The sequence below is a fragment of the Mugil cephalus genome, chromosome 10 (assembly GCF_022458985.1).
Source record: "Mugil cephalus isolate CIBA_MC_2020 chromosome 10, CIBA_Mcephalus_1.1, whole genome shotgun sequence".
NCBI classification, from domain to species: domain Eukaryota; kingdom Metazoa; phylum Chordata; class Actinopteri; order Mugiliformes; family Mugilidae; genus Mugil; species Mugil cephalus.
The window spans coordinates 5,087,869-5,106,799 of record NC_061779.1 but is presented as its reverse complement, the minus strand read 5'-3'; the positions used below and the strand labels follow the sequence as shown (position 1 = coordinate 5,106,799).

Sequence of the window (18,931 nt, the reverse complement as noted above, 5' to 3'; positions counted from 1 at the left end):
ACGCAGGGTCCATATAGATGGCGGGATAGAGAAAGTTTCTAAATGTGTGTGTGTGTGTGTGTGTGTGTGTGTTAGGGGGCTCTCCCAGCAGACACCAGGGTTTTGGAAGAGGAGAGGGGAAGGAATTGCTCCGGGATGACATCAGAGCCACAAACACAGCAGAGGCTGTGGCTGCAGAAACCTCAGCAGGAGGGTCTGGTTGTCTGTTTGGCTCTGGCTGAATAGCTGCAGCGCTGTGGCCTTTCTCTCTTTCAGTCCCTGCACATTAATGGACCTGACTGTCTACACCGAGGGACGGCGGGACCAGCCTTTACGCCGACTGCTTGCCTGGCTAACTTCCTGAAAACCTTTCTCCTTGGCTCTCTTTGTCCGTTTTTTTTTTTTTTTTTTTAAATAAATCAAAAGGTGAATGAACAGCAAACCGCTTACGATTTGTCATAATATCACAATCTCAGCCCTTCACAACGGTGCCAACTTAACTTTATACTTGACATTGTTATAATCAGAGTGTCCCAGACAGGTTGTTTTCAGAAGCAGGTCATCTCAGTCAGATGTGCAGACATAGTGCAGACATAAATGTCATGGGGTCTACCACATGTCAAAACTGAGCAGCAACAAAACCATTTGACTGCCCTGTGCCAGAATGACAGATTAATTAGCGCACACACACACACACACACACACACACACACACACACACACACACACACACACACACTGCTGGGAATCGGCATCGATAAGATTTTACTGATACCAATGCCATTATTGATTCTGCCTATCAGTACGATTCTTTATCAATTCCCTTATCAATTCTTCCTGTTTGTTTGGTTTAGAAAAGGAAGGGCTTCATGGTTTCGTCTAAACAACAGCAATTTTATTGAGTTACTAAACAAGAGATAAGAGCTTGTGTAGAGTTTGTGTAAGTAACAAATGCTGCTGAGACCTAACGATCGCTGATAGCTGCACTTGTTGACCGGAGATTGTTGAACATATGTCACTCTCTGTATTTAATGCTGTGTGTTGTCGACAAACGCTACAGCATGTTGGTGGTATTTAATCCCTTGTTTGAAATTACGGTGTTGCACAGGTTACGTTATTATCGTCCCTTCTGCTGAAGTGAAGCCGCCACGCTTTGACCATTTCAGTCTCTCTGCTATCACGTCTTCCTGACATGAATGACGTCCTTCAATGTAAAGATTCTTCTTCTGTTTAATGGCAGTTGGCAAACAACCTTTTGGTTCATTTCCGCCACCATCTGGTTTGAGACGTTACGATTTCGTACAAAAAGAATCGATAAATGAAAAAGCCCGTCCCCGTACACTACTATTATAGCCCGCTTCAGTTCCTCTCCAAGCATTTCATTTCTTTTTTAACATCTAACCCTTTATTTGCTTTAATGTCTTGCTCTTTAAACATCAGCTCAACTGCTTCCACTTCTCCAGACATCAGCTGACATTTCAGCTGTTTTTAATTTTCACTTCCTACTGATAAGTGCACGGTTCATCTGCTTTCAGTTCTTCAACGGTTACTTCATCTTCATCCCTGTGATTTCCATAAACACAAGGTGTTTCGGGCCGCGAGGATGTTTTGCAAGTGCTAATAAATGGTACGGAGAAAGTTTTATTGAGCCTATGTGGGAGGTTGTTTTATGTGTGCGCGGAGATGATGAAGCCGTACCAGCCCTGCCCTGCTAACAACACACCTCCCCACAGGGCCTGGGCCTGAACCTACGCTTTTAAATACTTTCAGGGACAACATGTCAACTGATTTCACATACGTTTTAAGATACATTCTAGCAGAAATGTGTGTTTTGACATAACACCTTTGACATAAGAGTTTAAATACGGGGACGTGTGCACATTTTCACACTAAGACTTTTAAAACTGTGGACTTCTCTGCACCCACTTTGTTCAAATCTTCAAAAAGCTACACTTAACTAAATAAAAACCACTGTTCAATTCATGTCCCGGAGAATCTGAACACATTTTGTCATTTGAGAACTGGTGCAACAACTTGAATGCTCGTTTTAGGAAGGGGCTGAGTGAGGATATTTATTGCTATCAGCACCTTTATAATTCATTAAAAGTTATTTTTGTGCGTTCAATGAGAGTGGCAATGACACATGCGTGAACTGTAGCATGAGTGAATCCACATGTGCGACGGCTGTCTTTGTTCAAAACCCGTGACTTGGCTTTGACACAAAAAAGAGACACTTTTAAAACGTGTTCCCTGTGATAATCATAATTTCGTATGCAAACCATTATTATTTTAAGACAAAACTACCTTTCGCAGGCTTTCTGTGCTACTCTCCCCACATCTTGTAGCCCCACTAAACACTCATCAGACTTCATCCCTACCAGGTGTTCTCTATCATTCCCTGGTCTGTCATCCAGATGAGGATACAATCAGACCTCCGGCGCTGTTTTTTTTTTTTCCCCACACACACCGTTTCCTTCTGGTACTGACAACTGGAACATAACACTCAAGTTTTTTAACTGACTTTGATAAAAAAAAAAGTTTGATTTGTGCTCAGACAAGGCCGCCCTGGCCACGCTGACCCTACCCCTACCCCCCCCAGCCACTAATCTTAAGCCTACATCCGTCACTGTGACCCCTGACCCTGGCCTTCACCGCAAATCATGTGACCAACATTTCAAAGGCAGCAGCAGCAGCCAGATAACCGCTCGCTGCTCATATTCGCTCCCCGCAGTGTGCAGGCCGGTTAAACAGTCAACCTGTCGCCAGCTGTTACGTTATGAACTAATGCTTCTTTGAGAATGTACGACGGAGGCACATCTATCTTGTCTTGGAGCAGGAAAGACGACCTTGTCTTATTTCTGGGGAGTCTAATGACAGCCGTTGCCGTGCCAGAATATGCGGTTCGTTTTTCATCTTCGTGCACGTAATTGGGACAATGACTCAGAACAGGTCTCTTAAAAGACAAAGAGTTCACGGCTCCCGGGAGCACCGTGCTCTATGTATCTTCAAGATTCATTGTAGTAAAATAGCAGCTTCTCATTTTATCGCAGCGCAGGAATACCCCAATCATTTTTTGTGAACTGAATCCCAACACCAATGGAATCCAACCCTGGACAAAAAAAATGTGTGTGCTTATCTAAACAGGGCTACAGAGGATCCACACAGATAGACTAACACAAACAAGCATATGCACTTATCAGGTGAACACGAGAGGAATGCGAGGCTGGGGTGGCTTGGCCCTTTCTGGGATTAGGGTGTGTGTGCGAGTGTGCGAGGAGAAACTGCGGGAGGCTCGGGCCTCTGTCCATGCGAGAAAATGAAGCTAGCTACGCCTCAGGGAGCTGACCCGTTATCATACTGACCCATGCAAATAGCACAACAATGGAGGGCAGCGGGGCTCTGCCGTGTAGCCTCTTGTGAGTCAATGTGGCTGATAAACTTGCCTAACCCACAAACGGTGGCTTTCCACTCGCTGGAAACCTTTTGTGTCAAGGTGAAAGGGCTAATAAGAGGGAATGCAAACGCTAATGAGTTTTCATTCAACCTCCATCAGGTGTGTTTACAAGTAGATAATAGAGCAGTTAACATTTTAATTAGGTTTAATTAACAGAGAGCTACATGTTGGGAGATTTTATTTAGAGGATATGGAAAAGTGTTATTATGGCATTTTACAATCCATTTCTAAATACCACACAATGTTTTGTTACTACGTCTATGACATGCGAGACACTGTCCGACGTTCGTGATTTTGTATTCGTATTAAAAACAATAGATTTGTAAGTAAATGTACTAATTTAACCTAAATTAACACTTGCATTAAGCAGTCGAGAGACGACTTTACCTGAGTGAGATGAACATAAATAATAAGAGGAAGCTATTCTGAAACTATAAAACGTCACATCAGACCGGCTAACGTAGCTTAAATTAAGCCTAAAGTAAAAACGATACAGCTGACCTTTTACTGCTATCGGCCCACACCGTACAAGGGCTACCGTTTTATTTTATACACTGCCACAAGTTCACCACATTCAGTTAAAAATAATAGCGCTCGGCTGAATGGCACCATTTAAAAATCATTTATCCATTTTATGCTGCCCTGCACATTATTGACAACCTTCAGCACAAAGGTGAGAAAAAGTGCCCAAACTGTCAAAAAACAAAAACAAAACATAAGTAAATGAAGGAATAAGAGTCCTAAGGCAAAATGATACTCACCATCCAAAGACGAAAAGCTCAAAAGGTCCATTCACAGACTTTCACTGCAGAAAGTTAAGCATCTAATCTATTTTAAAGACCGCTTGCGCTCTTCATCCACTCAACACACTGCTGCAGAGCATATCTACACCGACTCTCCTGACCACCTGCTTCAAGCTACAGTCCCACTCTTTTTTTACCCCGCTTTCTTACTGTGTGCCCCGTCCCCTCCTCTCTTATTAAGCCCACCTCCTTTGCATCCCTCCCATTATCCTCCCTCTCGTCTGTGTCTCGGCCTGTAAGGTGGGAATTAGGAAAATCCCAAAGCACTTGAGGAATCCCGCTGATCTTCTGTCTGGATGTATGTGCTTCAAAATGACTTGCCACCCCCCACCCACCACCCCCCTCCTACCTCTTCCTCCTCCCCAACAAGATTTTGTCTACAAATTGAGACGAATGCTGAAACCTTGCCATGCCATGAGATATCAAGCTAACGGAGACACAAGGTCGAAACAAGAGGCGGATTGGAAACAAAGAATGGACTGAAATCATCCAACAAGACCACACGGACGCCACTCCCACGACACTTCTCTGTCACCGTCTATAACCACTCCCTAAAAGTTCTGTATTATACCCCCTGACCCGGTATCATGTTCCGCTGCCTATCAGTGCGGGGGGCTGCTCTCCCACCCTCTCTCATTACCTCCCTTCTTCCAGACCGGTCTTAGTTAAGCCTGCACGGCTGGATGGCCGCGCGTCCGTTAACTGCTTAAAATCCCCGTCCTGGTTCACCAGCTCAGCCTCCAAAAAAGCCTATTTGAGCAGACACGAACGTGCACACAAAAAAATCACTCCACCGCTCTGCAGGCCAAGACTAACCCTCTATGGAAAAGCTTTTAATTTGATAACAGTGAGAGGAGGAAGACAAGTGGAGCGCAGGGAGCTCCAAATTGGGGAGGGTGGTTAGTGGTGGGTGGGTTGGGGTGTTGAGTAATGTCGTTAGACTACGACCGGCTTTAAGGAATCTCCGTTTCTGGAGCTCGGAGGCAGATCAATAGAACAGAGTGCGGAGAACGGCTGTTGGCAGCGCTCCCCCTCTGCAACAGGAGCGGCCTGCCTGGAAAATCCTCTCTTTCTGCAGAAATGCTTGGACTCACAATATCCGCTCGGACGCCTGTGTCCCGATTTACGGAAAATGTTTCCTCCTCCCAAATCTTTTTTTTTTTAAAGATATATTTAGAAGTCATTACAGTACACAAAGAACGCTCCCTTGAATAGTTGGCAAATGTATATCATCAGATTGGCGTGCAATTACACACCCCAAGTATAAACACGCATGTCTCACAGTGGTCTAATAATTAACTGGGAATGAAAAACACACCGAAAAGCCTTTCATTGTGTGGCTGTCCAGTGGAACTGTATCAAAGTAAGAATAATGAGTTACACGCAGAAAAGAAAAACAGACGCCGCAGCCAAGACACCTCGAAAACTCGAGTTCCACACATACCAGACACTTTCTCTTCCCGACCGGCAGACAGACAGCTCTTTCTGCAATTGGCTCCGTTACTACAAAAGCTGACAGTGAAACCTTTACGTATCCTTTCACAGTGCCGCAGTGATGTTTCTATTGTTAACACAGCCAGACTGCAGCCTCGGTTAAAGATGCATGAGCACCGAGAAGGGCAGAGAAGGCTTTAATTCCATGGTAGCCTTTTCCACAAAGTCTGCTTCTCCTGCACCGGCCAAACCCAAAGTGCCCATAATAAGCTACGACGCACTGCTCTTTGCTTTGATAAACCGAGGAAACCAAAACAGTGCGTCAGAAATAGAACGAAAGGACCACTGCTCTTGGCGCAGCAGAAGGGACCCAATAAAGCCTAAATGTCACCCACATTATACACAGCACGAAGGACGTGACGGGAAGGATCAATCACTCATTGTGTGCTTCCACAGCAAATTAACCTTTAAGTAAATACGTGATGTTGATGCTTAAACACAGAGCTTCTATACCCTAACAGCTTTTAACGTGTGCAAGGATTTACACTGGTCCAACGACTTTCTGATATCGACACGGAGTTAAGATTCTCCAGGAGTTATCTATGCGAGGACATAACATATCTGGTCCTGCACTCTTCTATATACAGTCCTCCCCTATGGCTTCAGAATCCCATCAGTGTTTCACATACACAGAGCCATCTGTTGCACATAGCCACAGAACTGTCACAGCTGCCACAGCATCATAAATAATTAAAACTTAAATTGCGAAATGTTCAATCGATCCACGGAGCCGTGTCAAGAGGCGCAGTTTTACATTCCATAAAGCATCCGTCATATAATGTTCAACCATTACACATGTTTGTTTCTGCACTTGAGAAGAAAACATCAAACTAAAGGAACATGTTGAACAAATACGCAGGTCAGCTATAGGACTGCACAACTACATTAAAATAAATGTGACATGATTGTGTTTTTTTGAAGTTTGCTTAAAATTAGTTTGAGGGTATAACAGACACATGACCCTGAAATCTGTGCAATATGTCGTAGAGACAAAAGTTTCCTTGTTAATGGGATTAACTAGAACCTGTTGGAACTTCTGGGTAATTGACTTTATGCACAGACCATACATTACCTTGGAAATAAGTCAATTAAGAGCAGCTGCAGGACTGGCAAAGAGAAGTCAAATGAGCTCAAAGCAAAGGACAAGCTTTGTTTGTTTGCACAAATAAGGCCACTCGATTTGTCTGATAAGAAAAAAAAATAAAAACAGACTGACCCGGACTGCATCACATATAACTTCAAAGATCAAGGAGAACTACCAGATAAAACTGAGAGCTTTCAAATAAGGAACACATGTTTTATAATGAGTTGAAACACATCATTTAGGACTGGTCTAAAATGAAAGCAAAGTTCCAACCGGACTACAACTAAGTTACAGCATGTCGACGTCAAAGCCTAGGGTTGCTTTTCTTACACTGGTGTTGGTGGATTGATGGAGATTCTCAACGGCAAAAATAATAATCCAACCTCTAACAGCTGTATATAAAATAATGGGAAAGGAACCAGCATGAAAGGAATCAAAATCCCAGAGCTCAGACCTAAAGGCAACAAAACACCTGTGAGTTGCTATAGAGGACTAAAGAAGGTATGCGTTGACATCACTGCCGCCCACGCCCCCCTGAGTGGCAAAAACATGGTGAAAGGTATCAGTAAATACAGCGAGACCATGAAAAATGGGATTATCAGATCAAATTAAGGACAACTGTACTCAACAATGATCCATATGAACTAGTGTGGATTTGGAAAAGTGGATTAGCCTCAGTTTTTAGTTAGTTTAAGTTATTTTTAGGTCATTTCAGTTATGATAAATATGAAAGATGCTAACGCTAGGAGCTTTCCCAAGAAGCAATGTTAGCCATGCAATACTGTAGTAAAAAAAGTTTATTGTTTTATTGTTATTTGTTGTTGGAACTGAAATAGTTACCGTCAGCCGTAACTACGCCAAAACATCAACATCCGAACGAATATTACCTGACACTACATGTGAACCACAACACCAGGTTTCCGTGCCTGGATTCCAGTTGTTTCATCGTAATGCAGTGATCCATTTTGGCTTTCGGGAGCCTGTGAAAAACATATCTCCGACTGCTTTTCAAATCTGTTGGTGCAGTCAATCGCAAAACAGCTCTTCCCCATTTTTTTTAAAAGTATTTTTACATTTTAGACGGTATTAGAGCCTATGATTCAAACTAATGCGGCTAATCTCCATGTTCAACTGTCACTTTTTGGCCGTAACCATGGAGACTCTGCCAGCTGTACCCTCTATCACAGACACTGGTTTCCATTTGGAATTCCACTCTGATAGTAAAAATGAAACCACTACTAGGCGTCCAAGTCCAGTGTCCAGTTGATGTTTTGCGATCAAATTAGTTGATTATTGTGTATTTCAAGTGTCCAAACACCATTTAGGGTCACCACACCACACTGTATGAAAAACAAGCATCCAGTTTTCTTGCTCTAACACATTTAGTGCATTCAGTGGCACAGCAAAGAAGGATCCACACAGTCAGACGGATGCAAGCGGCATCAACTGACCTCTACGGTTACTATTATCTACAGTTACTACTATCTACGGTTGCTACTGATAGACGGTAATAAAGGCAAATCAGCAGTTGCTGGTTTACTTAAAGTACGTTATGGGCTGAGAGACGTTTAGAGGAAATGGCGCTAAGAAGGCTTCCAGCTGTTTTTCGAGAAACTTTCTGGAACTTTTTTTTTCCCTCCAAATGACGCCAAGGTCGTGAACCTTACAGCTGCATGGATACAGTCAATACAGCAGCACATATAGGACTGACAGACGGACGGACATCAACAGGTCAATTTCCCTTTTCCAGCTGTTGTCAGAGCAGTAGCGGCCCCGAGGCATAATGATTAACGCTTCAGTCAAATGCTACGCAAACCAGATGGTAAAGATAGGACAGCGGGGCAAAGTCCTTTCTCACCCTCTCAGAAGCTGCAAACTCTCCACATTCACTTAATCTCGTGTGGACACAATGTCCAATGATTTTTAATAAACATCCTGCCCACATTCGGGAAGTGCCGTGGAATCGTAATCATATATGATGCAGACTTTCCTTCGAAAACATAAAAGCAGCAGGAGAAAAACACAATTACACAAAAGGGAAGGGTTTTACAACATTGCTATCTTTGTGTGCCCAAACCATAAACCCAGACTAAAAGGCACAAGGCTTCCCTGGGCCTTCTGGAGGAAAAAAAAAAAAAAAAAATGTCAATCACCAGCTCGGGAAGACGAAACGCCTGCCAACAAAAGAAACTCGTAATCAAGATAAATCTTTTCCTTCCTTTATTTTAATCACGCGCTCTAAATGGTGGAAGGGACTCTCGTTATCAAACTGCCCAAACAAGTTCGCAAACACGACGCTGTTTACAAACCCTTGGGCAAAACCGCGATTCCATTAGCGGCGCACGCTTTTTCTGCGCGGGCACCTCTCCACACGTATGTACCTCTGATCCCGTGGGTCTGAAGCATTCTGACAAAACATTTGTCTGGCAAAACAGGCATCAAAGGCACTCACGCATGCATATTGACTCAAATCATAAGCTTGATCCCTTCACAAGGCGCAGAGCATCTCACATATCAAAGGTCCCCCTCAAAAACTCAATAGCATCCCCTTCAGCTTGCTACATGAAAGAGAACACTGTGGTGTCTTATGATATGCTGTTTTCCCCCATTCACACAGTCAAACTTCAAAGAGGCTTAAGACTTTTCACTGTCCCGTTGGACTGGTGTTTCCTGGCACTTTTAGTAAAAAATGATCGGGAGGTGGCAGGGTCATATGTAATTTGGCACACTGAACGCCTTAACAGATTTGCTTTTTCTGGATCTGCTATTTTACACGACCTCCGGGGCTTTGCTGACTGGCACAGAGAGTGTGAATATGTATTCCAGTCATCTAGCCAAGTCCTTATCACCATGGGAAAATGTCTAAGGACAGCCCATGCGTTATCCCCGCTCCGGGGCCCGTGCTAGTCTCAGCTAGACTTCAGCTGTGGTTTTAGCAGGCATGCTAAACTGTCAAAGTAATGCATCTCGTTAATGGGGAATTGCGGAAAAATGATAGGCTCGTGTACCGTCTGTTCATCACTTTCCATGAGAGCCAAGCCCGGGGCTGTTTTGCCTTCAATGCCACGCAGTCTCCTCCACACTTGAACCATGTGGGCAGAACTAAGTAAAGTCAGTAAATTAAATTAGTCTGGCTGAGGGGGATGCGAGAGTGAAAGAGCTAAATGGACTCCCGACTGCTGGATCTGTTGTTTCCCGTCACAGAAAAGGAACTAGCATATTAGCAACGGGTAACTTGTCTTTTGGTATTAAGCACGGAGGTAGAATTCATAAGACAGGATCTAGGCTGCAGTAGCACTTTGAAGAACCAGTGGAAAGGACCTAATATGCACATTAAGGTTACATCTGGGATAGCACTGCACCAAGACTATAATGCTAAAGCAGCGTTGGACTCACAATGGACGGTTAAAAAAAGGGGTTTTCTGAGCCGAGGCTGAATCGCTGACATAAGCAATAAGATTTATCAGACTTTATTCAACACTCTCTGAAACTCCCTCTCTGTAGAGCTTTTCACATGTGCTGGAGTACGGGCCAATACCGAGAAATTCTCAATAATAATATAAACCCTAAACTATAAACTGAGTATCTTCAGACATAAGGTGAATTTCAGAGGCGGCATAATTATATAGAAAGCGAATGCAGAGACATGGGAGGGTAGAGAAACTAGTTTGTTACAAAAGGAGACCATAGCATAGTGCAAGGTGAAAATGTCTAAACCTGGACATTAATTCACACCTGTACAGTGACAGGATGACAGCGAGACATGGGCGACTTATAAATCCGATCTTTAACAATTCGTCACGTAGTCTGGAAAACACACACACAGAAGCAGCTGTTTCTGTAAAGGCCTTGGCATTTTGGTTTCCCGTTAAAAATAGCATTAATACGTTGTTTTTCCTTCCACCGAAGGAAAACGTTAAAAGTCTTTCAAGGTGTGCGAACTGAAGGGTGGTTACTGTTTGCTTAGTTGTAGATCCACATTTGGGGAATCATTAATTCGGTGTAATCTTGCGCCAACCCATCCACCAACACCGAGATGGGAGACCAAAGGGAGTGTCTAGTGCGATTACACCGTTGTAGCGTATAAAACGAGACCAGCGTGCGACAAACGCTGTCAGCTTAACGGAGACGACACATATCTGAAGGGGGCTCAATTTATGAATGTACAGAGATGGGAAAAAGGAAAACCGAAGAGACACTGGAGCACAGTAACGCAAACATCTGGAGCCCCTGGTGAGCACTAAAATCGTGTGATGGGATTTTATGAAAAAGAACGTTGAAAAAAAAAGAAAAAGAGAAATTCATGAGACTTAAAGCAAGACAAAATTGCTTGGTATTGTGTCTACAAAGTTCCAAACCAAAATTACTAAGTTCTGGATACTAATTCTGACATGATAGTACGTGCAATGAACAGAGTCTGGTTACAGTGGAATTATCTGAGTGCATAAAAGGTCCTTGTATATCCTTCTGTCCTTCTATAATTCAATCTCGTGTTTCACAATGACAGGGGAAAGAAGATCGGCGGACGGTTCCTTTAGCCAGACATATACCCAATGAAAGCCACTTATATATTCCCATAATTTCCTAAATGATTCTGTTTTATAAAACTGCTAGACAGCTGGCACATTTTCCCCATTGTGTGACAGTGCATTTGTTTTTGAATGACAAAAATACAGAGCAGCAAATTAGGATTAAAGAGAAAAGCAGTTGGCCAAGGACGCTGTTAGAGAACTGAACCGCTGCCAGCGCACCCACACACTCTGGCACGGAGTGTTTTCATGCCAGACTGAAGAGAAGATAGGGAATATTCGTGCCTTTAATCAGACGAGATATTAAAAGAACACAGATAACCTAGATGCTTGGATTGAAAATGCCACGAACGTCTTGGATACATTTAAGATTTAAGGCACGGTCCCAGGAGTGGTCACGAGGGGGAATCCTGACACAAACTCTAACGGAGTTGTTAATCTACCGACACACCAAAGTGACATCAAGGAACTACCAGCAAAAAGAAGGCCAACTGTGACGTCACCCGTGTCTAGAATAAAAAAGTTGCACTAGAACATGCCGCAAATACTACAGCCAAAAGCCAGCTGGCAGACAGCTGGGACGCTAGGGTGGTAGCTGCAAACCGTGGTACAGAGCCGGGCCTCTCCTGCATCACGTCGATCGGTTCATATTGGCTTGGTGTGTCCCAGCCTTTAGTCTGTTGTTCCTTAATTAAAAAAAAAAGATAAGACATCTGACCAAATGCTGTATGAAGGCAAGGTGGAGGAAACGACTGATAAAACCTTTCCCGGCTGGTAAAATGCTCAGCAACAACCCTGGGAAACCATCCATAACGTCCAAAAACAGAGTGATCACAATGTCACAGAGGTGACATTCCAACATAGTAGGGTGGCTGTCATCTTTTCTTTTAGCCAAGGCCCATTAGGGAAGCCTGTAAGCGGTCTTTCTCTTTGGCCCAGCTGCCAATGGCGCCCTATTACAGGGAAGCTGTTTGGACTTTGACCTTGCAGCCTGCGGAGTGCTGGGAAGAAAAAAAAAAAAAAAAAAAAAAAGGTTTTGAGCTCCTCTGCTTCCCGTCATTGAGGGAACCAGGAACCGGCCAGGTTGCTTAATATTCAGTCCCCCAAGTGTTGGTGAGTTACGGTGGTCTAATAACGTGCATTCCTGCGCTCGTAAGATTTTCCCAGTCCGGGAGCAGGTGGGTGTTGTGCTGCTTTTGATTGGTGGCCGTCGCTCTCCGAGGAAAAATACACCGAGCAGGAAAAAAATAAATAAATAAAATGGAAAAAAATGTATCACTTCCCCCCCATCAACTTTATTTTGCCATTACCGCTTCTCCTTCCCCCTCCTGTTTCAACAGATGAGCTCACTGTTTTTACAGTGATTAGCACTTAGGGGGCACATACACTACTGCGGCAAATGTACATGGTGCAACTGGTGTGAATGTTAAAAGGACTAGAAGAGACGCCGTGCAGATTTGAAAACCAAACTCCTGCTACAGAGGAATTCATGCAGAGACAAAGGAAATAGAGGAAGACAGCGTGGATTCTGCTAGCATAAAGGCAACAGCTCAAATTACACGAAACCCCAAGGCAATTCATCCGCCTTAAGTGCAGCGTAGATTTCACTGAATTCCCTGCAGACAGACAAACAAAACGAGGGCGAAATCGTTCGTACGATGCATAAAAACGGGGACAATGCAACTATAGAAAGCGGTTAAAGATATGAAACGCACCACAACTTGACTAAAACCTTAACTTAAAACCTGAAAGTCCTGTTAACAAACAGGCCCGGCGAGGAACCCATTAAGCAGGTCTCTCCCCGGTTAAGTGTTCCCAGCACTTTTCTGATGTTAGACACGGCCATTGTACAGATTGCATACCTGCGATTGTTCGCGGCTGCAAGTGATATCGCGGCGACAGCAGCAACACAATGCTTTGAAGAGGACGCGAAGCTGAAGAGAAAGAGCCTCCACCCTACCCTCCCCGAAAAAAAACTTCAAGGCAAGACCTCCTCAGGCACTCACCATTAAGGAAAATAGAGAAGAAGAAGAAAAAAAAAAATCACACCCACCACATAATCCTCTACCTGTCTTCAAAACATATGCAGGAGTCGGGGTTTATTCAGTGAGAAGCCAGGTACACACATGGAACGCACAGGAAGCTCTTCAAGCCTCAGATAAACAGCCCACGACTGATTAAAACGGCAAAGCCTTCAGTCTGCCTAAGTAGCTTGGTGTCCTCGACGGTGGGTGATTATCCTGCGCTCGGCTTGGGGGTATATTAGACTGTCAGGGAGCAGTTTCGAGATCAGCCAGCTGGTCCTGCCACAGCATCCTATCCTGGGTGAGGGCGCGTTTCTATCGCTGTGGAGCAGACGAGCTCCGCAGACGGTAGCGCAGAAGCCCTCCCGGGTCGACACACAGTCTGAAGCGTGTTAAGACCTTAGCTGCTCCAGGATCAGCCAATTCGATTGCAACGATTGCTCGTCACTGATCATTGCAAGGCAAACTTCTGGAGCCTCGCCACAAAAATGATCCGCTATTACGTCACGTGGTTCGTTATACGTTCGCAAAAAATCCTGCGAGGAGGAGAAGGGCTGCCAGGATCAACGTGGCTATAGAGAGGAGTCTATTTTCCAGGGTAGAATAAACAACATTCTTAAGTGGTGAATGAACAAGCGAGAGAGGCCTTTGTGCAATGGCAGAGTCACAGTCGCGGTGACAATTAAAGTCCCTCTGTCATGGGTTAGACTCTGTTTAACCTTTTGATCCTCTTCCCACTTAATGTGGTTTTCGAGCCTTAAAGTTTCTAATACGAGCGAAAGAAACCAGATTCACAAGCGTGCGCACAGAAAAGAAAAAAAAAAAAATGCCGAATGGAAAGTTTCAGCTGTTAAAAGAGTTTACTTGGTAGAAAATTTAGTTTACATTCCTGAGGTTGCATTCCCAAAAAAAGTCAAAAACTGGTCAACAACTTCAGGAATTATATGTTTCTTTTAATATTTTTACTGGGAGCACATCAAAGTACCCAAACACAACAATGCTTTTTTTTTTTTTATCTTAGAAAAATACTGGATGCTACCCAACACAAGTTTTTTTTTCTTTTTAAACCCAGGCCCTTAGAGCTATAGAGCAGGACTTTTGGACTAAATTTGTGCATTGCCAAACAAGTACAGTAACAGTCCTGATCGTGATAGTTGGCGACAGGTAAAGTTCTACAAATCAGGTGTCTGTGGCGACATTCACTTATTTTACGTCGACCAGCAATGATTGGCAGGACCGAAGGGAGAAGCAACTGTAACCACAGAAAAGGCAAACCTATATGGACTGTGAGGAACGTACGGCTGGAAAAACAACAGTCACGGATGTAACTTAAGTTCTATAAACACTGGAAAAAGGAAGCTTCAGTGGAAAGATAAATGACAGGAAAAAAATGATTGAATTAGAAGACGAACATGGATTTATCATAGGAGGACAAGAGAGCTGCATTTACACTAGCAGCAAAAGAGACACAAGCTACAATTAATCTTCGACGTCATCGGCGAAATTGAATGTCAAACTGTCGCCACTTGGACGTGATTAACTACGTATCAAAGTGGAGCAAGCTTTAATTTATTTTGACGAGTCAGCCAATCATATGAGTTCGTCTCACCAGCTAAAATTTTAAGGGCTTTGTTCATCACCGCTTTTGAGGTGGTGGTGGTGGTGGAGAGGCGGACATTAAACAAACTGTTATCAATCATGGATAACCCTGACCACCCTCTCCACCAGATGATAGACAGACAACGGAGACTCAGACAACTCGGTTGTCTCATAGAACGCTACAGGAAATATATCCTGCCTCAAGCCGTGCGCCTGTTCAACTCCTCATCTGCATGTGACAGATAACTCACTTATTCTTATAATTCTGTAAAAAACGTGTATACAGTAGATTGTGTTTTTCCTGTTATATATAGTATGTATGGTGTTGAGCGCCTGTACTTTGCTGCGGCAACTGCGAAATTTTACAGTTTGGGATTAATAAAGCATCTATCCATCCACCTATCTATCTAAAGTTGGTGCTAGCCATGCAAGCGTGAAATGCAACACACTGCTCAGACAACAGGGGGCAGCAGAGTGACCGGTGACGTCGCAAAAATATCTACTGAGGTGGAATGCGTTATTTTGTTGTTGCTCTGGGACACAATAAAAGGCGTCCTACCGAATTTGTCCCTCACATTTTTCCAGTCTTTTTTGACATTTTCTACTGTTTTTTTCCCATGGCAACAGCAATTTCTTCTTTCTTGTTGGAGTGTAGGGATGAGGAAGTGTCATATAAATGTGCGCCCGTCCGACATGTTTCACTCTTCTCCTGTTCTATAACAAAACGGTTAATATTAAGTGCATTACGGCATTATGGTGACTGATGGTATTATGTGTCGTTGCGTACAAAAATCACAAAATCTGACTACACATGTTACGACACAGTTCACGCATCTTGGCCAACTTTGAGTTGTAGCGCATCTCGCCCGACGAAAATCCATTGTAAATGTATTGTCCATTGTTGCTCCCTCAAAGCTGGGGTGAACGTACTGTATGCGCCAATTATTTATTGTTATATATTTATTTATATTTAGCTTTTATTTAACGAAGAAAAGTCCCATTGAGGTTAAACAGCGCTTTTTCAAGAGAGAGCCGGCCAAGACAGGCAGCATCCAAAACACAAAGCTCATAAAATTTACACAGAAATTACACATGTGTTTATGTAATTACTCCCACTGCCGGAAGGGGGAGACAAGAGTTGCGCACTGTATCTTTAATTCTCATCAAAAGGATAATGAAATATTGCTATATAAAGAAAAGAAAATTGAATTTTTTAGATGGGAGTCGTGGTCAACTATCGAGTGAACCAAATCACGTACAAAACGAGCCCAAATTCAATCTGGGAACGTGCGACAAGCAAAGGTATATTTTTTAAACCGCTACAGAAGTAAATGCCGCTGCCAGCTGAAAGAGTTTGGGGGCAACTTTCAGAGCGGGGTGTCCTCAAACGCCTCCTCCTCCTCCTCAACCATATGTGTCAGAACAGCGGGGTTCTCGTCAATGTTTACAGCGAACAACAACACCCAGGCTTCGGAGTGGACGGGCAGGGTAAATACCGCTCGCTGAGCCCGTAAACTTATTGCCACCATGGCACTTGGCAGCACACCGGTGTGCACGGCGGAGCCAGGCGGGAGGGCTGCAGGGGAAAGCGACGCAGAGCTGGGGGGAGAAAAAAAAAACTTCCAGAAAGAAAGCACCATGCTGCTGGCTGGTCCCCTCTCCCATATCTCTTTTTTTTTTTCAGCCGCAGGCTCAAACAAATAAATCCCGCACCTCCAGTTTCCAGGTCGGCGAAAAAAATCACGGTCCCCGGCGTGGCGTGAATCGGGCACAAAATCCGGCGACGCTCGCAGACCGCTCGGGTCAAATGTTTTTTTTTAAAAAAACCGTCTGCGGTTTCGACGCAGCCGCATTTAGTTAAGTTACAAAGTGCCGCAATAGATTTGTATCGGAACGGAATGGCTTAATGAGTATCCGTGGAGCGTAATTAGCAAAGGTTAGAACCAATGTAATAGAAGCAAACTTCACCTCGAGTTATGTGGAGCTCCGGGGGAATCCATGCAGCAACTTGCTCGCTCCCGACGTACCGCTGTTGCCCAACTTGTGAGAGACAACCAACCAGCCGGCTGTGACAACCAGGGATGTGCGTAACGATCCAGAAATACCGATACTCCCAATGTAGATGTGAGTGTGTTTTTTAGAATCGATCTTCACATCAAAATGTCGATACCAAGTCAGTTTTCACAAGAAGTATTAATACTTTTATGAATCACTTCTAAAAAAAAAATAGCAATAATAAAATAAAGTGCAGGGAAATGCCCCCACACCCGAGACAGACTTCTATACAGTTCCTTTTTCAACTGACAAAACAACGGGATCTCCTTGGACACTGCTTTGGCAATTGTCCATTTGTTCATAATGTTAATTCTATAATTATTTTAATTAGACTGTTTATGTTATTTTACTAAATAATATTTATTCTGTTTGAATCTAATCTTATTTTATTTTGTCTTTCTTGTGGTTTTTAAGAATGTTACTTTTATGTGCAACTAAGCCACTGTGACCAAGTAATTACCCTTGTGGTTCGTTAAAGTCTTGTCTAAGTTTCCCATCAGAGGCATGTACACGTAGATCATGTCAACAACATGAATGAATGAATGAAAGTGCATTTGAACCAAGGAGCCAAAGCCAAAGTTTATTAAATCCCACCCTTCCCCCCAACGTCAATTCAATAAAGCAGTAATAAATAATAAAACATGCTGTGGTTTCTTAACAAAAGCATATAAATGTGAAATGGTAGGGAATGTAGAATGAGACCTTTGTTGTCAAAGTTCAAATTCTGTCAAGTTCTAACCTTAAGACCACTCTGTCTGGTCCAAAAAGAATTATATTAAAGTCAGACCAGCTGCCTTGATCTCATTTTTGTTTGACAGTTTATTTATTTTTAATTTAATTAGCCCAGATTTTGAGTTGACTTGTTGATTTGCGCAGATTTAGTCTTTAATTTCTTTGATATTTGGCAGCTTTTTTAATTCTTATAAAGAGGCATAAAATACGTTTTTCATAATTACATTCACAAATGTTCATTGTAGAAGTCATCATTTTCAAATACCCGAGTAGACATCTCAAAGCATCAATTTTGGTATCGAGATATTAGCCTTGGTATTACTTGGTATCGGCTCGAAAAGAGAAATAGCAGTATCGCGCATCCCTGGTCACAGCCGACGTCAAGCTAATGGCAAAGACAGCAAGTACTTCCGGTCTGGACCTTCAGAATAAACCAAGCGCTTTGTTTGGTTTTACTTTATTTTTTTCATAACAGACAATTATCAATCAAAAACCCCACACAAACGAACGGATAAAGTTCACAATTAATAAAAAACAACATAAATATCAATGTTGGTGAGGTTATTTCCATTTTATTCCCCATGAGTGATACACAAGCTTTTATTAAGAAAAGAAACCAGGGAAGTTCTAGTAGCGGTATCCGTGACGGTAATGGAAAAAGGCTGTAAACAAACAGGTGAATGGATAAATATAGGTAAATGCGTCTTTTTTTCCCCTCATAGTATTAACTTATTTAATATTTGATCTCCATCACATTTGTTTTTTTTAATCTGTTTGTTTTGTTTTTTATTCCTTCATGCTTAAATTGTCTTTTATGTAATGGGGTAAATGCAGACAGTTGCCCAGTCGGTGGAGTGCAGTTCATTTTTCAGACTTGCACTTCTCAGGCCGGTTAATTAGGCGAGAAAATCAATTATCGTTGAATAATTTTGCACGGTAAGGCTAAAACTATGCAAAGAAAACTGCTCTCTTTTTTTTAACAAGGGAGTGCAAAGTTTCCACTTACGGTTGTTTGTTTGTGAGAAAGTTCAAAATGCATATACTGCATGTTTAGAGCTTGTATTCAGGCATCTGATTGCCCCCCAAAATTGATTCGGTTGCACAAAAATTATCACAATACTCAGCGACAAGAAGAACGAGGAGTCCTAAAACAGATATATGACGCACATCCTGATCTC

At 43.0% G+C, this 18,931-nt stretch overlaps 1 protein-coding gene across 2 annotated transcripts in view; it reads right to left on the bottom strand.

Moving 5' to 3' along the window:
* slc45a3 (solute carrier family 45 member 3) overlaps positions 1-17,037 on the bottom strand; it is a 35,278-nt gene extending 18,241 nt beyond the window's left edge. The window contains exon 1 of one of the 2 annotated variants that reach the window (XM_047597209.1): positions 16,935-17,037. The gene's annotated coding sequence lies outside the window, so the exon portion shown is untranslated. Of the gene's footprint in view, positions 1-4,194; positions 4,481-16,934 lie in introns of those variants that run through there. The other variant, XM_047597208.1, reaches the window with a different exon arrangement.
* Between the last annotated feature and the right edge of the window lie 1,894 nt (positions 17,038-18,931).